Here is a 27,234-nt window from a genome sequence, read left to right on the forward strand (position 1 = left end):
TGAAAAAAAGGTGGCAAAAAATAAATGAAGGTGCTCAAAAATTTGGTGCGTGTTATGATGAGGTCAGCGAAAAATCGGGAGCGGATCAAACTTGGACAATATAATTGAGAAAGCTCACCAAGATCGTTAATTTTTTTGTATTGTAACATTTAAATTTAATGTTTTATTGTGTGACGTTTTTAAATTATATTCCGTACAAGTGTACAACATATATGACGTTTCTTTACCTTTTAAATTTTTTAATAATATGAGGCATTTTAAATTACAGGACCTTTATTATTTTAATAATATTTTTAAAATTTTTAATCACTTTAATTTGTTTATTAAATTTTAACACTAATAAATTAAATTTAAAAATAAATTAAAATTAATTTTTAAATATATATTATATTAAGAATACAAGTGGTCCTACATATTATGGGAAGTGGGCTTCTACCATTGGATGTGTTGATACCACTTTTTTAATGAACCCACTTGGGGTGAGGTGGAAAGTAATTGTTAGTTGAGAAATGGGAATTGGGACTGTTGGCTGAAGCTGCTCTTATTTTAGAAGGCTGGGCACCATAGTCCACAAATAATGATTTTGGGACATTCAAGCACCAGTGGTTTTTTAAGTCACTGTGAATGGAGTTCTCTAAATGAAAGTATGAGATATGGGTTGCCAATCATTGGCATACCCATGACAGTAGATCAGCCTACTGATGCTAAGCTTTCAGCAGAGATTGGGGTCGGTATAGAGATACCGAGACGATGAAGGCAATTATAAGAAAGATGATATTTCCAATGTGTTAGTCCCTTAACAATATAGCAAGAATTACAGAAGGGGGGTTGAATGGAATTCTTGAACCTTTTTCTCGAAATAAAAATGTTCAACTCGATTATAAATATATTTGTTTTGATTAGCACAATGCGGAATGTGAACTTAATTGAATCAAAATATAAGTAATTAAAAACAAGAGTCTTTAAAAACTTTCTGGTGGATTTAAACAATTCCACCAGAGATATATATAATATATCGAGAGGACTCTGTGTGCAGAAATGCTCACAGCTTCTTACAAATGGAACTACTGAGAATACAGGAAATACTAAAGATTTTGCTTACAAAGATTTCTCTGTTTTTCTGTTTCTCAGCTATCTCAGTTATCTTTCTATTTGCTACTCTCTTGGTTTATATAATACCAAGATTACAAAGTCAAAAAGACTGAACAAATATAAAATCTAACAGTCTTAAGCTTTGCTGCTTTTCGTCCTCTATTACCCAGTTAATGGGCTTCCACCGTGTGTTTGTATACATCTCGACAGCTGTGTGTCAGCTTTCACTGTTCAACTGCTGTTTGAATTCTTCATATGATCATCCGTCGACTTTCAGAACATCCGTTGATGATTTAATTGATCATCCGTCGACTGCTATTTTAAATATCCGTTGATAGTCATTTGATCATCCGTCGATGGCTTTGTTAATCATCCGTCGGTAGCTATTTTGGCACTTGACTCTATTTCACTTATGCAGAATTACAAGACATCGTTTATGTACAATTAATCAACCTATTCAGCATATCTAGTTAAAGTCAACATGACTTATATGCTACTGCAGATTCTATACAAAGGTGCATACATAACTGTGCTACAAACTTATTATTACATATGCTACTCACTCGATGGATAATAAGTTAATTATCCGTCGTGACTATAATGAGTTATCCGTCGGGACTATAATTCTTATCTGTCGAGTGCTACATCATTTCACTAAGTAAAATCTACTTAGATATTTTGTTTATGAAATTATCAAGTACACAACATATGCACAACAATCTCCCCCAATTTATGTCTACTGGAATTGTAGCCATAAATTAAGAGATACTTGATGATAACAAAACATCCTGAACATATATTTTTAAAGATAAGTAGATAAAACTTAAAGTGCTTCAATTAATTAAAATGTGCAAGGTTTGGCTCACAGTCAATTCAAGATGCTCCTCTAGCCTGAGCAGATTTTTCTAGTTCCTTGAAGGTCTGGATCTTCTCCCAAGCTTTCTGTTATTTTCTTCAATTTGATTCTGGAGCTGCCTGTGGAATTCTAGTTCATCAGATTATGAGAGATCTAGCTTTTCTTGCATTTCCAAGAGAGTCTCATTGCTAGAGATACTCAATTGGTCTTCTAATCTGAAGAATCTTCTTACACCCTTGTCATCCATGAATTCCATCAGCCAGTAGGGCCTTAGATACACTCTTCTCCCTGTGTATGGGATGATTAGAGTCTTTGGGAGTGCATCTTTAGCTTTAACACTCCTCAGCTCTTCAATCTTCTTCAATACTAGTCTTCTTGCAGTTACATTGAACCCAAAGTTTTTCTTGAAGGATGAATAGACTTTAATCAGCACAGCTTGGCTTTCTTGAAGAATCCTGTGAAGTGGCCACTGAATCTCCCTTCCTCCTTTGTACGTGAACACCAACCTTTCAGGTAGGTTTCTGTATGCATCAATTTCCCTTACTTCATCTAGATAAAGATTTAGATCTGAAAATTCTTTGATGTCACACAAGTACAAGTAGTCTCCCCTGTTGACCTTGGGTTGAGCTTTAACTACTGACTTAGATTTGAGAGGTGACAACTTCACTTTCTTGACTGCCCTTGACTTTGTCCTTTTTGGCTTGCTAAGGATTGGTAAGTTGAAGTCAGGAATTGGTATTTTATCCCACTCTATTGGCTCATCCTTTGGCACAATAGGTTCACCATGTATGTTCCTGTAGGGATCCACCACCCTTATGTCTTCAAATACCACAGAGGGCTTTGATGCTTGAGTTGTAGCTTGAGTGGATTCCTTAGGAAATTGATCTTCCAATTCCTTGTCAACAACATCCAGTTTCCTTTTTGTTCTTCTAGCCAATTCTTTCTTTCTTGGGGATTTCTTCTGTTCTTCAATCTTCTTCTTTGATTCAGCAGCTTCAGATGGTTGAGAGGGAATTTGTTGAGAAGAATTCACAGCCTGAAGCTTGGCCAAGATAGCAATCTGTTCTTTCTTTTGTTTAGACTTCTTTGCATCTAGAGCAACTTGCTTCTTTTCCTGCTTTAATCTGGCTTTTTCTTCTTTTTTTCTTGAGCAAATTGTGGATATCCAGCTACCACACAAATTTCTTTTCCATTTCTGAATATCTTAGCAATTCTCCTTTTTGAAGCTGAATCAGCTGGATCTTTATAGAAGACAATAGATCTTGACAGAAGCTTCTTTTCATCAGGCTTGGGTGTCTCATACATAGTGTCCATAGGGTTCTTCCAAGATGACTTTGGATAATTTACCCTTGGTTTAAGAATTGTTTCAGCCTTTGTAGACTTGATGCAGGAAGATTGTCCTTTTTCCAGATAGTTCATGCTCATCTCATTCACACTGATTGGCTTGACATGAGAGTGATGGATGGCTGACTGAACTGGCTCCTTGACTAGTTCAAACTTTTTCTGTATCTCCTCATCAATCTTATTCCAGTTGATCAAACTCAACTTTCCTTTTTCAGCAACTTTCAAATTTGCTGCTGCTGCTTTAATTAGATCTATACCATCTGCAACTGTTGGCTTGGAGACTGTAATTGAAGGTACAATTACTTTGCTGATTTGTACTTGAAGTTTCTCCCCCTCAGTTGGTCCTTTCTCCCCCTTACTTGATTCTCTCTCCCCCTTTTGTTATCATCAAGTTGAGGAGTTAGGCCTTGTGCTTTAGCCAATTGCATGAGAAGATTTGTCTGAGTCTGTTGATTTTGAAGAAGGATAGCCACTGAATTCTCAATAACTTGAACTCTGTTTCCCAGCTTGGCTAGCTTCTTTTCAGAATCTGATTCTCTCCTCAATCTTAGTAGTAGATCTTGCATGGTACCATATGGCATTACTGAATCCAGCTTCTCAGAATTGTATGTCTTCAAGTCAGCTATATCTCTTTTTAGTTCATCCACACTCATATTCTGTCTTAAGTGCTGGATCTTCATGAGATGTAAAGAGTCTAGGTGAGCTTGAAGAATAGCCTTGGTACCAGCATCTGAAGTTTCCTAAAGGGCCTTTTGAATAGCCATCACTTGCTTGACCAAAGACACATCAAATTGTCCTGGTGTAAATTCCTTTGTCCATGCCCATCCAGGTAAATTTAAAACAGAACTTGGGCCTTCATCTCCCCCTAAGTTCATGTTTTCATCCAAAGAAACAGAGTCATCATCATTAGAATTTACTCCAAATTCTTCAAATGGCTCACCAGCTTGAGAAGGCATCCTATTGACAGCAGCTTTATCTCTTTGAAGAGATTCTGAGGTGTGTACTAAATTTAAAGTCTGTTCTGCCTCCACATTGCCCTGAGCAGCCAACAATTGATAGGCTGACACAGGATGAGTAAAAGTGTCAGCATCCAAGGAAATGTTATCAATTTCAGCTTTGTAATGTTGCTGAAATTATCTTCCCTTTTCAGCATCTTCCACAATCATTGACTTACTAGCAATGGCTGGATCCATCCTTATTTCTCCTGTACCTGCCTTTCTCTCATAATCTCTCTTTTGTTGCATCAGGGTCTCGCCCTGGCTCCCCACCCTCACACCCTCACCTTCACCTACTAAGGTGGGACTCCTCTCACTCACTTTTGCCAATCCTGAATAAATGGATTGTTGAGATTCACTCGTTTCCTCTCCTTTTGCCTGGGAGCAACCCAGCCTCTCACTCAATGCACTCTCCTCTCTCAGTCCTAAGAGTGACTGTATTACCACTAAGTCTTCTGCACTAGAAATAATTGAAGTTTGAAGTTGTGCAGAGACACTCGACAGATAAGTGATATCCATCGGGTGAGAGGTAAAACTATCCGACGGATAACTGCTGTTAAGCTTATCCGTCGGGATACAATCACTACTCGACGGATGAGCAATATCCATCGAGAGAGTAAAAATGAATGAGGTGGGAAGAGAAACTATTGTTGACTCTATGTTGATTGAAGTTATTTGAGGAACATATGTCACAATAGTATCTGAAAGAATTGGCAAGTGAGCCAACAAATCATCTAAAAGATGATGCTCACTTGCACTAGATTTTGGCTTCCCCAACAGAGTTAAAGAAGGGGAATCAGGAATTGAAGTGTTTATCATATCCACTTCCAGAGAGTTTGTTGGTGAGTATGGTGTTTCAGAGGCTTCTATTATAAGAGATTTTGGCTGTGACTCCACATTTATTGGAGCCACATCAATCTGAGTGCAGGGACTGTGTCTTTAGCACCAGTTTGCACTATGTGTGTGCCCTGTGCATCCCCAGTTATTTTGGATTTCTTCTTTCTTGTGTAAGTTTGGGGTGAGCTTGTGTCCCTAACCCTTTTGGCCTGAGCTCTTGGCTGAGAGCTTTGTTCAATAGCCACATCCTTTTGGGAGGATGCAGCTAGAAGTGAGCTTTTATCCTTTTTAAGCACTGCAGTTTGTTGGGAAACTACAGTGTGGCTAGGCTGGGATTCACTCAACTCTCCAACCTTATCCTTGGGGTTTCTTTGATGTTCACCCCTTCCCTCACCTAACTGACCCTCCTTCACACTCCCCTCTTTAGATTTGGTAGATTTTTCAACTGGTACCTTTTGAGAGATACTAGAGGGGGTTTTCTTTGACTTGGATTTAGAAATTATAGTTGATTTGGCAGCTTTGGTAGGCAACTGTTTGGTCATTGTCACAGTTGCCATAGCTACTCCTGAACTCAAAGAAATTGAGGAGATTGGAATAGTTGAGGGTATGGATGAACTTACCTCACTTACATGAGGTGTCTGCATTACAAGAAAGTAGAACATTGGTACATCCCTATGATGGTTGGCTCTGTTCAAATCTGCAATGATTCTTCTCTCTTAAACCCAACAAGCTAATTTGTTGTTTGGGTTCACAAGTACAATCTCTTGACAAAGATGGTTAGCCAATATCATGAAAAATCTAGCATAATATACATTCTTCCCCTTTTGGCTAACTCACCTAATTTAAAACCTAACTCATACAAGACAAGGTCACTGAAATTGTAAAATTTATCTATAACTATCATGTATAGCATGTTAAGCATGAAAATGTTCACAAAATCAAAATTACTGACTTTTCCAGAGAAAACTTTAGTCACAACATCACACATGAAACTCCATTCCTTCCTAAGACCTAATCTCACTTAGCTTAGCAGTAGGAAGTGCATAATGCATGGAATTAAGCATATTGATAATATCAGTGTCAGTGTGAGGTGATGTTACATTATCATCAGGAATTTTGAAACATGCTTTTATCACATCACTATTGATACAGAACTCATTACCTTTGATAGTTAGAGTGATGGTTTTGTCAGTAGAGTTGTAGATTGCAGTGGTCCACATCTCTTCAACAACTTCACAGTAAATTATGGGTGATTCAAGCATGGCATAACTTAACTTGTAGTTCTTCACGAAGTCCATCATCTTGTGATAGTCTTCTGATTGCTGAATACCCTTATTGACCAAAGCAGTGAAGTTGTTCTTCTCATAAATAAACCCAGTCTGAGACATGATCTTTACTACAGGTGCCATTGTTAGAGAATGAAAGCTTGAAGAGAAAGAGGATATTTGCTTGAGAGAGAATAAAATAAAAGCAGTTGAATTTGAGAATGATAAAAGAAAATAATTGGAATGAAATAAGCTTTTATACTATCTCAAAAACAACGGATGAAAATAATAAAGAAAAGTAAATTACCCAATTGAAATTGCCTAAAATAGCCGTTTAAAAATAAACTGTAAAAATTCCACCCATTATCCGTCGTGTAATACTTACAAACTGTAAGTATACTCGATGGATAATGTTCAGGGAATTAACGGTTAAGATTTAGACAATTCGACGGATGAGGATAAACTGTTATCCGTCGAGTTTTAAAAGATTCCAGAAAAGTAATTGATTTTTATTTGCACATAGTATATCGACGGATGACTCAACTCGATGGATAATGGTCATCCGTCGAGATGCAAATTTTGACTTAGCCAAAATTTCATCCATGACTAAAAATCAGTTAAATTTCTGGCTACATTTTAACTTGCAAAATAACTCAGATAAATTCAAGAGTAATTAAGCATACCTAACTCACTTACCAACCTTGAAAAGGTGGATTCATCTAGTGGTTTGGTAAAGATATCTGCAAGTTGCTTCTCAATTGGAACAAAATGTAACTCTACAGTACCATTCATTACATGTCCCCTTATGAAATGGTACTTGATGTCTATGTGCTTTGTCCTTGAATGTTGCACTGGATTTTCAGTGATGGCAATTGCACTTGAGTTATCACAGAAAATAGGAATCCTTTCAACTTGCAAACCATAGTCTAGCAATTGATTTTTCATCCATAAAATCTGTGCACAGCAACTGCCAGCAGCAATATATTCAGCTTCAGCTGTAGAAGTAGAAACTGAATTTTGCTTTTTACTGAACCAGGACACAAGCTTGTCTCCTAAAAATTGACAGGTTCCTGTTGTGCTCTTTCTATCAATACTGCACCCTGCATAATCTGCATCTGAATAACTAGTTAGATCAAAACCAGAATCTCTAGGGTACCAAATGCCAAGTTTTAGTGTTCCCCTGAGATATCTGAAAATTCTCTTAATAGCTATCAAGTGAGATTCTCTAGGATCAGCCTGAAATCTAGCACATAAACATGTAGCAAACATTATATCTGGCCTACTAGCTGTTAAGTACAGAAGTGAGCCAACCATGCCTCTATAGCTTGAAATATCCACAGACTTTTCAGTAGTGTTTAATTCAAGCTTAGTTGCAGTGGCCATGGGAGTTTTTGCAGATGTGCAATCCATTAGATCAAACTTCTTTAAAAGATCAAAAATATATTTAGTTTGACTAATGAATATTCCATCACTAACTTGTTTAACTTGTAAACCAAGAAAGTAAGTTAGTTCTCCCATCATACTCATTTCATACTTACTCTGCATCAGTTTGGCAAACTTTTTACAAAGTTTCTCATCTGTAGAGCCGAAAATAATATCATCTACATAAATTTAAACAAGTATGCTAGAGCCATTAACATTTCTGAAAAATAAAGTTTTATCTACAGTACCTCTTGTAAAGTGATTTTCCAAAAGGAACTTTGATAAAGTGTCATACCAGGCTCTATGTGCTTGCTTCAGTCCATAAAGTGCTTTCAGTAGATAATATACATACTCTGGAAAATTTGGATCTTCAAAGCCAGGAGGTTGACTAACATACACTTCTTCCTCCAAATCTCCATTCAGAAAGGCACTTTTGACATCTGTTATTCCCAGTGGACTAACAATGAGATTTACAGAAGGGGGGTTGAATGTAAATCTCAAAACTTTTTCAAGTTTTGAGCAGTTTGTAAGGCTAAGTGTTTGAGTGATCAAATGTGTGTGAATTGCTTGGAGCTGATGCAGACAGATATATATTCAAACACAAATGTAATGAACACAAAGAACTTAAAAACTTTTCTGGTGGATTTGTTGTTCCACCAGAGATGTGTTATTTCAGAAAATCTGTGATTCAAAATTAAATCACAGCTGCTTCCTAGTACAAACTAGATGATTTTCTCTCTTGATATTTCTAAACAGCTCAGGGAAAATTCACATCTAATTACTAGCTACTACTTGGTTTATATATCACCAAGTTTACAAGTGAAGACAAAGATAAAGTATAATAAGACAATAGTTCTCCACTTGTTTCTATTCCATTTTTATCCAGTGTAATATGGAATTATCTGTTGACTTTCCATTTTGAACCAGACTAAAAATGGCTGCTTTTTCTGCTGTTCCTGAACTAGGCTACCACATCTCTGTCAATCCATGTGCCTCTGTCAGCTTTGTTAACTGTCACTATCAACTGCTATGAGACTGAGCATCCGTTGAAGTTTTCATCCGTTGATGGCTTTATCTGTTGATGCTCTAGCAGTTAAAGCTTTATCCGTTGATGGATATTATTCGGTGAAGCATTAGAGACATCCGTTGAAGCTTTGTTTCTTATCCGTTGAAGGTCTTCAATATCCGTTGACACTTCTTCACTTATACAAAATTACAAGGCATGAAATATTTACAATTAGCCCTCTTATTTGTACATCCATTAGTAGTCAACATGACTGATTATTTCCTAACAACATCTAAGAATTACAGCTTGAAACCAGAGAGTGAAATGTGCTACAATACCAAACTTATTGCTAAGTAAGGCTACTCCTTCAACGGATAGCCAAGATGGTCTTATCCGTTGAGGTTACAAACACTAGATTTCTACTTAAGTGTTTTGCTTAACTTATCATCAAACTAATACACATATTCCTAACAATCTCCCCCTATTTATGTCTATTAGAACTGTAGGCATAAATTTGGGTTTAGCTTGATGATAACAAAACACTTAACAAATATATAAACTGTAACAAAGCAGAAATTCAAAAGTGCTACAAAATGTATATGCTGAGATGAAATTGAAGAAATACATTGTTTCCAAGGGTGCTCCTTTAGCCTGAGCAAATTACTTTCTTTTCCTTTGATCCCTGGTTTTCTTTCCTAGCCTCCTGTCATTCTCCTCTATTTGAAGTTGAAGTTGTCTGTAGAATTCAGCTTCATCTTCTTCATTGATATCTAACTTAGACTGCATATCCTTGAGAGTTTCATTACTGGCAATCTTTAGCTGATCTTCAATTCTGAAAATCTTCTGACTCCTTTGTTGTCTCTGAACTCCATCAACCAATGAGGTGATTTGTGAATTGTAATACCTCTCTCTTGAATGAGTAAAGTTCTAGGCAAGGCATTGGGCTCCCTCCAAGTTTTCCTTATGTTGGCAATCTTGTTGAGAATCTCAGTCCTGGAAGTCCTGGTAAAGCCAGAATCCTTTTGTATGGCTGAGTAGACTCTAATCAAGGTAGAGTAGCCTTCATTCAGAATTCTGTGAAGAGGCCATGTTCTTTCCCCAGCTCCTTTGTATTTGAACACTAGTCTTTCTGGTAGCTGTCTGTAGGCAGCTATTCCCCTTACATCCTCCAGCTCATCCAGATAGAGTTCAATGTCTGAAAATTCTTTTATATCACAGATGTGAACATAATCATCTTTAGAGGTTTGAGGTTTAGGCTTAGGCTTCTGTGTGAATTTGATTGAGGCTTTAGGGGGTGTTGATTTGATTCTTCTTTTCTGCTTCTTTGATGGTGTAAAAGAGGTTAGGAAGGTGGGCAATTTGATGGTGTCCCAATCAATTGGTTCCTCCTTAGGAATGATTGGTTCACCATGAATGTTTATGAAGGGGTCAGGCACAATGGGTTCAGGAATAGAGGGTAGTGGTTTGGATATTGATTGGTTTTCTTCAGTCTCATCTACCATCTTTCTCTTTGCATTGACCTTCTTTCTATTCCCTTTCTGCCATTCTTCCTTACTTCTTTCCTCCATCTCAGTACCAACCATGTCCCCCATAGCTTTATCTTCACCTTTGTCTTCAATTTCTTTCTGTTCTTCAGCCTGACTTAAGTTTAGCTGTTTTTCAAGCTTTGCTTGTGCTCTTTTGTTAGCCTTTAGCTGTTTGGCTTCTTCCTTCAACCTCTTGGTTTCTTCCCTCTTGGCTATTGAGAATTTGGGATGTCCTTGCATCACATAGATGCTCTTTCCCTCTCTAAAGATAACAGCCATGTTCCTCCTTACAGCCTTATCCATGTTCTCTTTGAGCTTTATGATACTTCTACCCAAAAGCTTGTCTTCATCAGGCTTTGGAAGAGGAAAATCCACTCCTTTCATTTGAGCAAGGCTTAGAGGGTTCTTTATAGAGTCCTTGTTGAAGCTGTTGTTGGGCTTGAGAACCATAGGTTGCAGATCTTTGGAAGAAGTTTCTCCATCCTTATGCCTCCCTACTGGCTTGAGTTCCATAATAATTGATTCCACTTTTGTGCTATGCTTCACAGATTGTGATTGAGAAGTTGTAGAACCAAATATTAGTTGCATCTTTTCATCAATCTTCTTCCTTTGCTCTTTGACTTGCAATTCAGCTGCTGCTATCTGGATTAGATCAATTCCATCTAGCTTTCCTTTGACTTGAATTGGTGGAGAAGTTGTGATGACAGGAACTAGCACTTGAGAAATTTGAACTGTTGTAGATGGCTCTCCTTCCCCTTCCCCTTTATTCTCCCCCTTTTTGTTATCATCAAGGGTAGGGGTCAAGCCTTGTGCTTTTGCCAGCTGCATGAGTAGATTTGTTTGAGTTTGTTGATTCTGAAGAATGGTGACCATAGAGTCTTCAATGATTTGAACCCTATCTTCCAATCTGGCCAGCCTCTTGTCAATATCAGATGCTTTCCTCAGTCTCCCCAACAAATCTTGCATAGTACCATAGGGTATAACTGAATCCAATTTCTCAGCATTGTAGGATTTCAGATCTGCAATGTCCTGCTTGAGCTCATCCACACTTAGATTTTGCTAGTAATTCTGCAACTGCAAGAGATGCAGAGATTCCAGATGAGCTTGAAGAATTGCCTTGGTACCAGCATCTTGAGTCTCCTGAAAGGCCTTCTGAATTGTCATGACTTGTCTGACCAAAGTGACACCAAATTCTCCTGGTGTTGGTGATTTGGCCAGTGCCCATTCAGGAAGAGCAGGAGCAGAACTTGGGCCTTCTACTCCCCCTAAGCTCATGCTCTCATTCAAAGAATTAGAGTCATCATCATTAGAATTTACTCCAAATTCTTCAGATGGCTCACCAGCTTGAGAAGGCAGCCTGTTGACAGCAGCTTTGTCTCTGAGAAGAGATTCTGAAGTGTGTACAATGTGTAGTGTCTATTCTGCCTCCACATTGCCCTGAGCAGCCAAAAATTGAAAGGCTGAAACAGGGTGAGTAAAAGTGTCAGCATCCAAGGAAATGTTATCAATGACAGCTTTGTAATGTTGCTGAAATTGTCTTTCCTTATCTGCATAATCCACTTTCATTAACTCACTAGCAATGGCTGGATCCACCCTTATAGCTTCTGTACCTGCCTTTCTCTCAATTTCTCTCTGTTCTTGCATCAGGGGCTCCCCCTGGCTCACACACACCCTCACACCCTCACCTTCACCTTCTAAGGTGGCACTCCTCTCACTTACTTTTGCCATGCTGGAAGAAATAGCATGCATTTGGTGACTCTCAACCTCTCCTTTTGCCTGGGAGCAACCCAACCTCTCACTCAAAAAATCACTCCCTTCCCTCAAGCCTAAAAGTGATTGTACAGTTGCCATGTCCTCTACAGTTGGAATTGTTTCTGTTAAGTGTGTAGAGGCCATCAGCGGATAGGGAGTATCCGTTGAAGTGGAAACTGATGGTATCAACGGATAACTGCTGTTAAGCTTATCCGTTGAAGAACAACCACTTGTCAACGGATGAGAGATATCCGTTGAAGAAGGAAAAGATGTAGATATAGAAAGTGACATAATTGTTGAATCTGTGTGGATTAATTTTAAGTGTGGTGACACAGATTCTGCAACTACATCTGAAAGAATTGGCTGATGATCCAACAAATCATCTAAAAAATGATGATCACCAGGTTTTGAGTGGGGCTCCTCCCTGAGTTTTAATGAGGGAGAATCAGGAATTGATGTGAATATCATATCCACATCCAGAGAGGGTGTTGGAGAGTTTGATGAATGGTGTATTTCTATATTGAGAGAATGGGGCTGTGATTCCACATTTGATGGAATCACATCAAGCTGAATTTGAGAAGGCACAGATACAGGTGGATGTATCTGTGCTGTGTGTGTCCCTTGTGTGGAAACTAGGGTCTTGGCCTTCTTCTTCCTTGAAAAGGCTTTAAATGGTGAATGTGTGGCTTCAGTGTCCCTCCCTCTTTTGTTCTGTGTCCCTGGTTGGGGACTATTTTCAATAGTTACAACCTTTTGGGAGGATGCAACTAGGGATGTGTTGGACTCCTTTTGAACCACCACAGTCTTTTGAGAGACTGTGGCTTGGCTGGTTTGGGTACCACTCACCTCTCCCACCTTATCCTGGGGGCTTTTTGATGTTCACCCCTCCCCTCACCACTCACACCCTGTTCACTCCCTTCAGGGTTTATGGTAGTTGTTACAACTGTTGTCTTTTGAGAAACAACAGAGGTAGGTTTCTTTGACTTGACTTTGGAAACTTTAGATTTGGTGGCTTTGGTAGGAGCCTGTTTGGACAAAGACACAGGTTCCATAGCCACACTAGAAGGCAAAGAAACATTGGGGTTGGAAATAGTAGGAGTTATAGAAACATTTACCTCACTTACCTGTGGTGCATTCATGATTGGCAAGTATACCAATGGCACCTGGCTATTGAGGTTCATTCTCAAAAGGTCTACAAGGATCCTTTTCTCTTGTGCCCAGCATTTGAGTTTATTATTCTCATTGGATATAACCAAACCTTCAGCAACATGGTTAGCCAATAACATAAAGAATCTAGCAAAGTAGATGTTATGTGGTCTATTAGCTTTGTTGCTTAATCTGGAACCTAATTCTAGCATAACACAGTTGCTAAAATTAAAGTACCTATCAGAAACTAGCATATAGAGCATATTAACAAGAGATGAAGTGATAGCATCAAAATTGCTAATCTTCCCAGAGAAAACCTTAATAAAGGCATCTCCAAGAAAACTCCATTCTTTCCTAAGGCTTTTCCTTCTAATACTACCTAAACTAGCAGAATCAAAAGCATAGCCTATGGAATCTAGCATTGCAGAGACATCTTTATCAGTATGTGGTGTCATGGCATTATTCTCAGGCAACTTAAAGCAAGATTGTATATCATCACAATTAATGCAATAGTCCTTACCTTTGAGAGAGAAGGCAATAGTCATATCTGTGGAGTTGAACTCTGCAGTTGTCCAAATTTCCTCAATCACTTCACAGTAGATGGTTGGGGCTTCCAGCATTGCATAGCTCAGTTTGCAGTTCTTGATGAAGTCCATCATCTTGTGATAATCAGAATGGGCTTCATTCTTTTCAACCAAGACTATGAAATTATTCTTTTCATAAACAAATCCTGTTTAAGACATAATTTTGACTACTGGTGCCATTGTTGTGAGTAGAGGTTGCAGAGAAAAACTTGAGAATTGAGAGAGAAAGAGAATGATAATTGCAAGAAAGCGTAAAGTGAAAATAAGAATTCAATTGGGCTTTTATACTTTCTTGAATTAAAACATAAATAAAATAATTAAATGATACTTTTAAGTAAGTGACAGCCGTTCAGGAATAAATAAAACTGTAGAAATTCTGAAAACTACCGTAAATACAAATACATACAACACTGTATATCTGTATCAACGGTTGAGTAAAAGAATCAACGGCTGTGACTCATTGACGTGACACATCAACGGATAAGGTAAATAGTTATCCGTTGATGAACAACACCATTTTATCCGTTGAAGGATAAAATTACCAGAAATGTATTTGTCTTTCAACGGATGATGAATATCCGTTGATAGAACAATTTTGGCTTTCAACGGATAGGGAATATCCGTTGACAGGATAAGTCTTGATTAAAGCCAACTTTGTTCTTGCAGCAAATTCATTTCAGGCTACAAGACAGATTACATAGATGACATAGATTATGAATAGTTAAGCATACCTAACTCACTTACTAATCTTGTAAATGTTGATTCATCAAGTGGCTTGGTAAATATGTCTGCAATCTGCTTTTCACTTGGAACAAAATGAAGTTCCACTGTACCTTTCATCACATGTTCCCTAATGAAGTGGTACTTGATATCAATGTGCTTGGTTCTTGAGTGCTGCACTGGATTTTCAGTAATGGCAATGACACTTGTGTTGTCATAAAATATTGGAATTTTGTCAACAGTTATACCATAGTCAAATAACTGGTTCCTCATCCATAGTATTTGTGCACAACAACTACCAGCTGCAATGTACTCAGCTTCAGCTGTTGATGTGGAAACAGAATTCTGTTTCTTGCTGAACCATGATACAAGCTTGTTCCCTAGAAATTGACAGGTGCCTGTTGTGCTTTTCCTGTCTATTTTGCAACCTGCATAATCTGCATCTGAGTAGCCAATTAGATCAAAACCAGACTCTCTAGGGTACCAAATTCCTAGATTTGGAGTCCCCTTGAGATATCTGAAAATTCTTTTAATAGCCACTAAGTGAGATTCTTTAGGGTCAGCTTGAAATCTAGCACAGAGACAAGTAGAAAACATAATATCAGGTCTACTAGCAGTTAAATATAAAAGTGAGCCAACCATGCCTCTATAACTTGTAATATCCACAGACTTTTCAGCCTTGTTTAATTCAAGCTTAGTGGCAGTGGCCATGGGAGTTTTTGCAGGTGAACAATCCATTAAGTCAAACTTCTTTAAAAGATCATAAATATATTTAGTTTGACTAATGAAAATTCCACCACTAACTTGTTTAACTTGTAAACCAAGAAAGTAAGTTAGCTCTCCCATCATGCTCATTTCATATTTACTTTGCATTAATTTAGCAAACTTTTTACAAAGTTTATCATCTGTAGATCCAAATATAATATCATCTACATAAATTTATACAAGTATCTTAGAGCCATTAACATTTCTAAAGAAGAGAGTTTTGTCAACAGTACCTCTTGTGAAGTGATTATCTAGAAGGAACTTTGACAAAGTCTCATACCAGGCTCTAGGTGCTTGCTTTAGTCCATAGAGTGCTTTCAACAGATAATACACATGGTCTGGAAAATTTGGATCTTCAAAACCTGGAGGTTGGCTTACATAAACTTCTTCTTCCAATTCTCCATTTAGAAATGCACTCTTGACATCCATCTGATAGACTTTGAAATTGGCATTAGCTGCATAGGCTAGAAAGATTCTGATGGCTTCAAGTCTGGCAACTGGAGCAAATGTTTCATCAAAATCTATTCCCTTTGGCAACCAATCTGGCTTTATTCCTTATGACAATGCCATTTTCATCCATCTTGTTTCTGAATACCCATTTTGTGTCAATAGAGCTCTTGTTCTTTGACTTGGGTACCAGCTTCCATACTTTGTTCCTCTCAAATTGATTTAGCTCTTCTTGCATTGCTAAAATCCAATCTGGATCCAAAAGAGCTTCTTCCACTCGCTTAGGTTCGTCCTGTGATAGAAAACTACTATACATACATTCATCTTGAGTAGCCCTTCTAGTTTGTACTTTTGATGTAGCATCACCAATGATCAGTTCAAAAGGATGATTCTTGGTCCATTTCCTTTGAGGTGGTAGATTAGCCCTTGATGAGGTTGCCTCAGTATTGTCATGATGTGAGATAGAATGTTGATTTGTTGAAACTCCCCCTGAGTTGCTGATCCTTTGAAAGGAATTGGGAGTTCTATCAACTGATGAGGTGAATTGATTATCCGTTGACAGACTGTGATCAACGGATGCTTCGTTATGAACTTCAACGGATGATGCACTTTGTCTTTCAACGGATGCTGCATTGCTTCTTTCAACGGAAGCTGAATTATGACTTTCAACGGATGCAGCATTCTGTGCATTATCCAAAGGCAGACTCTGGTTTCTTCTTGAGATGCCTTCTTCATCATTCTCATCTTCACTATCATCACAATATATCTCAATATTGTCAAATTTGAGTCCTTCATGATGTCCCTCATCTGTTAGTCCATCAATCTTTTTATCATCAAACACAACATGTACAGATTCCATGACAATGTTGGTTCTTAGATTGTAGACCCTATATGATTTTCCAGCAGAATAACCAACAAATATTCCTTCATCAGCCTTTGCATCAAACTTTCCTTTGTGATCAGATTGATTCCTTAAGATGTAGCATTTGCAACCAAAGACATGTAGAAAGTTTAAAGTTGGTTTTCTTCTCTTGAATAATTGATAGGGAGTCATGCATTTTGCTTGATTTATTAGAGAAATATTCTGAGTGTAACATGCACAGTTAACAGCCTCAGCCCAAAAATAAGTTGGGAGTTTTGACTCCTCAAGCATTGTCCTTGCAGCTTCAATTAGTGATCTGTTCTTCCTTTCCACCACACCATTTTGTTGTGGAGTTCTTGGAGCTGAGAAATCATGCATGATCCCATTTTCTTCACAGAACATCTTCATGGTTGAATTCTTGAACTCAGTTCCATTGTCACTCCTAATATTCCTTACTTTGAAATCAGGATGATTGTTGACTTGCTTGATATGATTGATGATGATTTCACTAGCTTCATCCTTTGATCCAAGAAAATAAACCCATGAAAACTTTGAGAAATCATCTACAATCACTAGGCAGTATCTTTTCCTTGAAATTGACAATACATTGACTGGTCCAAAAAGATCCATGTGTAGAAGTTGCAGTGGTTCATCAATTGCAGATTCAAGCTTCTTACTGAATGATACTTTCTTTTGCTTTCCTTTCTGACAAGCATCACACAGTCCATCCCTTGTGAATTCACTAGAGGCATTCCTCTAACTAAGTCCTTTTTGACTAGATCATTCATTGTCTTGAAATTCAAATGGGACAGCTTCTTGTGCCATAGCCAACTTTCAACTGGACTTGCTTTGCTGAGAAGACAAGTAATGGATTCTGCATCTGTAGAGTTGAAATCAGCTAAGTACACATTCCCTTTTCTAACTCCAGTTAGAACCACTTTATTGTCCTTTTTACTTGTGACAATACAGGCTTCAGAATTGAAGGAAACAATATTCCCTCTGTCACATAGTTGACTGATGCTCAATAAATTGTGTTTGAGACCATCAACCAATGCAACTTCATCAATGATGACATTTTCTCTTGAAATCAAGCCATATCCCATAGTGAATCCTTTGTTGTCATCTCCAAAGGTTATGCTAGGGCCAGCTCTCTCCTTAAACTCTGTGAGCAGGGTGAAATCTCCTGTCATGTGTCTTGAACAACCACTGTCCAAGTACCATAGATTCCTTCTTTGTCCCTGCACACAACAAAGTCAATCAAGTTGATTTTGGTACCCAAGTTTCCTTGGGTCCACCCTTGTTAGTCTTTTTCCTAGACTTCATTCCTCCTGCATCTTTTGACTTAGGTAACTTTGGGTCAACCTTGGTCTCATATGTGGTTGGTTGAAGTGTAGGGTTAGTCACAGAATCATTTAACACATTTGATTGAATTTGATAAGGCATATGTTGTGCAAGCATGTTATTCCACATAGGCATACTGTATGGCATTTGAGGCATACTAAATGCAGTAAAATAAGGATTGTTAATGTATGGCATGTTTGCAAAATGTGCATGGGGATTCTGGTGAGACATAACAGGCATAGCATGCAGAGATGACATAGACATGTTAGGTATGGAGGGATTTGAAGGCATGGGAGTATTTTTAACAGATTTGCAATTATCAGATAGGTGATTAACACTTTTACAATGCACACAGCTTTTTCTAGGAGCATACCTATCAGGTGTGTAATTGTTGTGTTTATTAATCCCTACCTTCCCATTTCTTTTAGATTTTCTTTTAGTTTCCTTCTTATCCTCAACTAACTTAAGTCGATCTTTTAGCTGATCTAAAGTCATATGTCCTATATTCACCTTACTAACATCTCTGGATGTGCTAGCTCCTTCTTTGACAAAGTTCTTGAGAGTTGAATCATTCTTTTTATTTAGATTTTTATTTTTAAAAGAACTTGCCTGTTTTAATTGATGAGCCTTCAACGGATGGTCCTTTTCTTCCTTCAACGGATAACTTTCATCATCCGTTGATTCCACATCCGTTAACAATCCATCAATTAATTCTAACTTCTTTTTGTTTTTCTTCCAGGCATCCTCACAGAATGATTCAATTTCCTGGACCTTTGCAATCTGAACACTGACATCCCTAGATGTTTTCCAGGCCTTGATTACCTCTTGCTCACTTTCTAACTGTTTAGAAAGAATTTCCACTTTCTTAACAGCTTCTGCTAGTTCACTCTCAACAGTCAGGCATTTAAGTTTTATCTTTTCAAGCTCAATTACCTGATCCTCTAACACAACATTCCTATCACTTAAAAACACATTATTCTCCTTGATCCTAGTGTTTTCTTTTGCTAGAGATTTAAGGGAAACACGCAAATGATATAATTTATTGGTCATATCATTTATGGCTTCATTGCATTCATGTTTAGAGAGCTGAGAGAGATCAGTAGTAATTACCTGGTTGCTTGATGAACTAGTTTCATTTTCATCAGAATTAGCCATCAGGGCTAGGTTGACATATTCCACATCATCATCTTCGTTTGCCCCATCTGCTGCCCAATCATCTTGAGTGAGAAATGCTCTTTCCTTTTGTTTGAGCAAATCAAAATACTTCTTTTTGTAATCAACTTGCTCAAATTTCTTTTTCTCAGAATTTGGCTTCCTACACTCACTTGCAAAGTGTCCACTAATGCCACAGTTTTAACATTTGAACATTGATTTGTCCACCATGTTTTTGTTTGGCTTAGTGAACTTTGTGTTTTTCCTGAACTTCATCTTTGCAAACCTCCTGGACAGAAAGGCCAAATGTTCTTCAATATCATCATATTCATCCTGGCTGGAATTGTCTTCATCCTCAGCAACTTGCTCTTTACCCTTGCTTGATTCTGATTTGCTTGTGCCAACTTTGAGACTTGGCATTGTCTTCTCCTCATTCCTGGCTTCCATCTTCTCACAGTCAGCTACAAGAGCAATTGTTCCTCCTTTTCTCTTTCCCTTTTCCAACAGCTCATCCTGCTCCATTTCAAGTTCATAAGTCTTCAAAATTCCATATAATCTTTCAAGTGTGAAGTTCTTATAATCTTGAGAGTTTCTCAAAGAGACAGTCATGAGCTTCCATTCCTTTGGCAGAGACCTAAGAAATTTTAAGTTGGAATCCTTGACTTGGTACACTCTACCATACAGCTTCAATCCATTCAACAGTTTCTGAAACCTGTTGAAGGTATCATTTAATGATTCACCTTCTTCAAAGTGAAAATATTCATACTATTGAATAAGAAGCTGCATTTTGTTCTCTCTGACCTGCTCAGTACCTTCACAGATGATTTGTACAGTGTCCCAAACTTCCTTTGCAGTTTGGCAATTGATGACATTGTCAAACATATCTTGATCTAAGCCATTAAACAAAATGTTCATGGCTCTCTTATCCTTGCGGATTTCTTCCATTTCTTCAATAGTCCATTCTGCTCTTGGCTTGGGAATAGACTGTCCAACAGCAACTGTTGCAGTAGCAGCTGTGGCTACCTTGTGAGGGATGTGAGGACCATTTTCAATACAGTTGATGTAGCTTTCATCTTGAGAAAGAAGATGTAAATGCATCTTCACTTTCCAGTGATGATAATTATCCTTTTCCAGGACTGGAATCTTTACACCAATATCCTTCCTATTCATGATGGTAACAGGAGAGTTCTTCTGTGCACTCATGATGTTAGCAGAATAGATCTTTAAACTCTTTATATGTTAAGAGCTTGCTCTGATACCAATTGTTATTCCCAGTGGACTAACAATGAGATTTACAGAAGGGGGGTTGAATGTAAATCTCAAAACTTTTTCAAGTTTTGAGCAGTTTGTAAGGCTAAGTGTTTGAGTGATCAAATGTGTGTGAATTGCTTGGAGCTGATTCAGACAGATATATATTCAAACACAAATGTAATGAACACAAAGAACTTAAAAACTTTTCTGGTGGATTTGTTGTTCCACCAGAGATGTGTTATTTCAGAAAATCTGTGATTCAAAATTAAATCACAGCTGCTTCCTAGTACAAACTAGATGATTTTCTCTCTTGATATTTCTAAACAGCTCAGGGAAAATTCACATCTAATTACTAGCTACTACTTGGTTTATATATCACCAAGTTTACAAGTGAAGACAAAGATAAAGTATAATAAGACAATAGTTCTCCACTTGTTTCTATTCCATTTTTATCCAGTGTAATATGGAATTATCTGTTGACTTTCCATTTTGAACCAGACTAAAAACGGCTGCTTTTTCTGCTGTTCCTGAAATAGGCTACCACATCTCTGTCAATCCATGTGCCTCTGTCAGCTTTGTTAACTGTCACTATCAACTGCTATGAGACTGAGCATCCGTTGAAGTTTTCATCCGTTGATGGCTTTATCCGTTGATGCTCTAGCAGTTGAAACTTTATCCGTTGAAGCACTTATCCGTTGATGGATATTATCCGTTGAAGCATTAGAGACATCCGTTGAAGCTTTTTTTCTTATCCATTGAAGGTCTTCAATATCCGTTGACACTTCTTCACTTATACAAAATTACAAGGCATGAAATATTTACAATTAGCCCTCCTATTTGTACATCCATTAGTAGTCAACATGACTGATTATTTCCTAACAACATCTAAGAATTACAGCTTGAAACCAGAGAGTGAAATGTGCTACAATACCAAACTTATTGCTAAGTAAGGCTACTCCTTCAACGGATAGCCAAGATGGTCTTATCCGTTGAGGCTACAAACACTAGATTTCTACTTAAGTGTTTTGCTTAACTTATCATCTAACTAATACACATATTCCTAACAACATCCATCTGATAGACCTTGAAATTGGCATGGGCTGCATAGGCTAAGAAGATTCTGATGGCTTCAAGTCTTGCAACAGCAGCAAAAGTTTCATCAAAATCTATTCCTTCTTGCTGGTAATAGCCTTTAGCAACCAATCTGGCTTTGTTCCTTACTACTATGTCATTTTCATCCATCTTGTTTCTGAATACCCATTTGGTGTCTATTGGATTCTTTCCTTTAGGCTTGGGTACCAGCTTTCATACTTTATTCCTTTCAAATTGGTTTAGCTCCTCCTGCATGGCTAAAATCCAATCAGGATCTAACAAAGCTTCTTCTACCTTCTTTGGTTCTTCCTTTGACAGAAAGTTGCTATATAGACTTTCTTCCTGAGTTGCTCTTCTTGTTTGAACTCTAGAAGAAACATCACCAATAATCAGTTCAAAGGGGTGATCTTTTGTCCATTTCCTTGGTTGTGGTAGATTAGCTCTAGATGAAGAGACCTCAATGTTGTCTTGATGTGTGATTGAGTTTTAATTGCTAGAAACTCCCCCTGAGTTTGTGGATCTTTGATTTGAGAAAGGGGTACTTTCTATGGGTGATCTACCTTGACTTCCTGCTCCTTTTGATAACCTGACGGATGGGGCAGGTTGTCTACCGACGGATAACACAGATTGCCTTCCGATGGATGAAGCATTATGTAACTCGACGGATATTGAGTTTTGTGCTTCATTAGTGGTAGATTTGTCTGCATTATCCTTAGACACTATTTCTTGATCACTCTCATCATCACTTTCATCACAGACCATCTCAACATTGTCGAATTTGAGGATCTCATGATAATCTCCATCTTTCAGTCCTTCAATCTTTTTATCATCAAACACAACATGTATAGATTCCACAACAATGTTGGTTCTTAGATTGTAGACTCTATATGCTTTACCAATAACATATCCAACAAAAATTCCTTCATCTGCTTTAGCATCAAACTTCCCATTTTGATCAGTTTGATTTCTCAGAATATAGCATTTACAGCCAAAGATATGAAGAAAATTTAGAGTTGGCTTCTTGTTCTTGAACAATTGATAAGGAGTCATGCATCTTGCTTGATTAATCAGAGAGATGTTCTGAGTGTAGCATGCAGTGTTTACAGCTTCAGCCCATAAATATGTTGGTAATTTTGATTCTTCAAGCATTGTCCTTGCAGCTTCAATAAGTGATATGTTCTTCCTTTCCACTATTCCATTCTGTTGTGGAGTCCTTGCTGCTGAGAACTCATGTAAGATTCCATTTTCCTCACAAAATGCTCTCATGACATAGTTCTTGAACTCAGTTCCATTGTTACTCTTGATTCTTCTAACTTTGAAATTAGGATGATTGTTAACTTGCCTTATGTAATTGATGATGATTTCACTAGCCTCATCTTTAGACTTTAGGAAATATGTCCAAGAGAACTTTGAAAAATCATCTACAATTACTAGGCAAAATATTTTCTTTGAGATTGACAATACATTGACTGGTCCAAACAGATCCATATAGAGCAGTTACAGAGGCTCTTCAATTGCTGAATCAAGTTTCTTCCTGAATGATGCTTTGATCTGCTTCCCTTTTTGGCAGGCATCACACAGTCCATCCTTTGTAAACTGCACTAGAGGAATGCCTCTTACTAGTTCTTTCTTTACCAGCTCATTCATGGTCTTGAAGTTTAAATGGGATAGCTTCTTGTGCCATAGCCAACTTTCATCTTGACTTGCTTTACTGAGAAGACAAGTTACAGATTCTGCTTTAGTTGAGTTGAATTCAGCTAGGTACACATTTCCTCTTCTCACACCAGTGAGAACCACTTTGTTGTTTTGATTGTTAGTCACAACACAGGCTTCTTTGTTGAAGGTTACTGAGTTGCCTTTGTCACAAAGCTGGCTGATACTCAACAGATTGTGTTTGAGACCATCCACTAAGGCAACCTCTTCAATGATGACATTGTCCTTTGAAATCAAGCCATATCCCACAATATAACCTTTGCTGTCATCTCCAAAAGTAATCCCTGGGCCAGCTCTCTCCTTAAACTCTGTGAGCAGGGTAGAATCACCAGTCATGTGTCTTGAACAACCACTATCCAAGTACCAAAGATTCTTTCTGTTTCCCCGCACACATCAAAATCAAATCAAGTTGATTTTGGTACCCAAGTTTCCTTGGGTCCTGCCTTGTTAGCTTTCTTCTTCTGTTTCTTAGGTCTTAACTCATTTGACTTAGGAATTTCAGATTCTTCCTTAGTCATTTGGGTTGGGCCTTTGAAACCATTTAATGCAACATAATTATCATGCATATTATGGCTAACAGGAAATGACATGCTTGGTGCAAACATGTTATTCCAGTAAGGCATGCTAAAAGGCATTTGAGGCATGTTGTATGCAGCATAATATGGATTAAGTGCAAATGGCATATTAGCAAACTGTGCATTTATGTTCTGTGTAGGCATAGCATTAACAGGCATGGGAGGCATGGCATTCATATTAGGAAATTGAGGCTGAACAAACATGGGAGTAGGCATGGCAGATTTGCAATTAACAGACAAATGATTTACACTACCACACTTGACACAGATTTTTTTAGGGGCATATTATAGGTGTGTAGTTATTGTGTTTGTTAATCCCTACTTTACCATTCCTATTGTTTTTCTTTTTAGTATCTGTTTTTACCTCTATTTTCTCAAGTCTGTCACTTAGCTGTTTGACAGTCATGTGACCAACATTAGCCTTTTTCCCTTTCTTAGCTTGACTTGACTCTCCTGAAACAAAGTTCTTGGAAACAGACCCATACTTATCATTTAGCTTGATTAATCTGGCTTTGCTAATGGGTTTGCTTACAGCCGACGGATGAGGATTTTTATCATTTGACGGATAACACTTTTTGTTATCCGACGGATAGTCCTCATCATCCGTCGAGTCTACATCTGTAAGCAACCCATCTACCAAAATAGGTTCTAGTTTCTCTTTATTCTTTTTCCAGGCTTCATCACAAAAAGACTCAATTCCTTGAACTTTGGTGATTTGAGCATGAACATCCCTGGATGTTTTCCATGCTTTAATCACCTCTTGTTCACGCTCGAGCTGCTTCTTCAAAATTTCTTCCTTTTTCAAGGACTCAGTTAATTCCTCCTTGGCAATCTTACACTCAATTTTTAGTTTCTCAAACTCAACAAACTGAGACTCAAGCACATTATTCCTCTCACTTAAAAACAAGTTGTTTTCTTTGATTTTAGCATTTTCTTTAGTGAGAGACTTAAGTGTAACACGCAAATGATACAATTCTGTAGACATGTCATTTATTGCATCATTACACTCAGCTTTAGATAAATGTACAAGGTTTGTAGTGATTACCTGATTGCTTGAGGAACTTGTCTCTGTTTCATCAGACTTGGCCATAAGAGCTAGATTGACATAGCTGACATCTTCATCTTCATCCAAACCATCAGCTGCCCAGTCATTCTCTTGTGTAATAAAAGCCCTTTCCTTTTGTTTGAGTAAATCAAAGTATTTTTGCTTATAATCCACAGACTCAAACCGTTTCTTACTGGAATCTGACTTTCTACACTCATTTGCAAAATGCCCTGCCAAGCCACATTTGAAACATTTAAATTTTGACTTATCCACCATGTTTCTATTTGGCTTGGCTGCTCCAAAGTTTTTCTTGAACTTGAGCTTGGCAAATCTTCTTGAAAGAAATGCTAGGTGCTCATCAATGTCCTCCATGTCATTTTGGCTCAATGAATCTTCACTTTCTGCAGCTAGCCCCTTACCCTTATTCTCACGGACCTTTGAAGTTGATTCTACAGCTTCCATCTTCATTTCCTTCTCCTTTTCCAGATCAGCAACTAGTGCAATGGATCCTCCTTTCTTCTTTCCTCTCTCCATTCTTTCATCCTGCTCTATCTCAAGCTCATAAGTCTTCAGAATGCCATACAGTCTCTCCAAAGTAAACTCCTTATAATCTTGTGAGTTTCTCAATGAGACTGTCATTGGTTTCCATTCCTTTGGAAGAGATCTGAGAAATTTCAGATTGGAGTCTTTAGTCTGATAGACTCTTCCATGCAACTTAAGAGCATTTAGTAGTTTTTGGAATCTACTAAAAATGTCAGTGAGTGACTCACTTTCTTCATTGTGAAAATGCTCATATTGCTGAATCAGGAGCTGCATTTTATTTTCTCTTACTTGCTCAGTGCCATCACAAATTATCTGTATTGTGTCCCAAACTTCCTTGGCAGTTTTGCAGTTGATGATTGTTAGATATATTTGATAATGTCATGGCTAATATGTTTTATGTTTAGCTTTCAGATCTTGTGTGAACATGATATATCAGTACTTAACTGTTGATCAGTACTTATACTGGAAGTCAGGACTTAAGGATATCAGTACTTATATTATCAGGAGATAATCATCAGAAGATAGATATCAGAACTTAAGTGCTGAAGGACAATCAGATAAGGACAGTAGCTGATTAAAGGAAAGAAGATAGAGATAAAACATAAGAAGAGATATGCATGAAGAAGGAATTCCGTGAAGAATGGAATACTTGGAATAGAAGATATCTGATTGATATATTTTAGGAAGCAGAATTATATTCCATATCAATTAGCGATTATCTTGTAACTGTGTAGTATATAAACACACGCATAGGGTTTACACTATAAGTGTTATCATTATCGAAGTTATTATTCTTTATAACCCTAGCAGCTCTCGTGATATTTGTTCATCACTGAGAGGTAACAGTTCCATATTGTAACAGAGTTTATTGTTTCAATAAAGTTTGTTTTCTGTTACTCAAGTTCTTTAAGTTCGATTTGAGTGTACTATACACTGTATTCACCCTCTCTAGAGTGTGTGTGTGACCTAACAATTGGTATCAGAGCCTATCTGTTAACTTACATACAGTTAAAGATCCAAACACAATCATGTCAGACACAGAAACTCCAACTAAGCCTACCACAACTGAGGAACCACCAAAGACACAAATTCAGAGTCGGTATGAGACCATCAGAGTCCCCATACTAAGACCATCTGAATATCCCATATGGAAGGTAAGGATGACCATGTTCCTGGAAGCAACAGATCCAGAATACCTGGATAGAATCAAGGAAGGTCCTCGCAAACCAACCAAACTCGCAGTTGCAGTTGCAGGTGAAGCAGCAACGACCGTACCAAAGGAGAAGAGTGATTATACTGCTGAGGACATAGCATCAATTGCTAAGGATGCTAAGGTACGACACTTATTGCATAGTGCCATTGATAATGTAATGTCAAACAGGGTAATCAACTGCAAGACTGCTAAGGAGATATGGGATGCTCTGGAAACAAGATGTCAGGGAACTGACACAATTAAGAAAAACAGGAAGACAATACTCACTCAAGAGTATGAACACTTTGACTCAAAGACTAATGAGTCATTGAATGATTTATATGATAGATTTGTCAAACTTTTGAATGATTTGTCATTGGTTGATAAAGAGTATGATCTTGAAGATTCAAACCTTAAGTTCCTGTTAGCTCTTCCTGAATGCTGGGATTTGAAGGCAACGACAATAAGAGACAACTACAATCTTGATGAAACAACTCTTGACGAAATCTATGGAATGCTCAAGACACACGAGTTGGAGATGGAACAAAGAAGCAAGAGGAAAGGAGGAAAGTCAAGGACAGTTGCTCTTAAGGCTGAAGAAGAATTTCCCAAAGCAGCTTCCTCAAAGAAAGACAAGGGTAAAGCTCTTTTCATAAAGTCTGATACTGAGTCATCAAGTTCTGAGAGTGATGATGACTCAGATTCTGAAAG

The sequence above is a fragment of the Apium graveolens genome, chromosome 2 (assembly GCF_009905375.1).
Source record: "Apium graveolens cultivar Ventura chromosome 2, ASM990537v1, whole genome shotgun sequence".
Lineage (NCBI taxonomy): Eukaryota > Viridiplantae > Streptophyta > Magnoliopsida > Apiales > Apiaceae > Apium > Apium graveolens.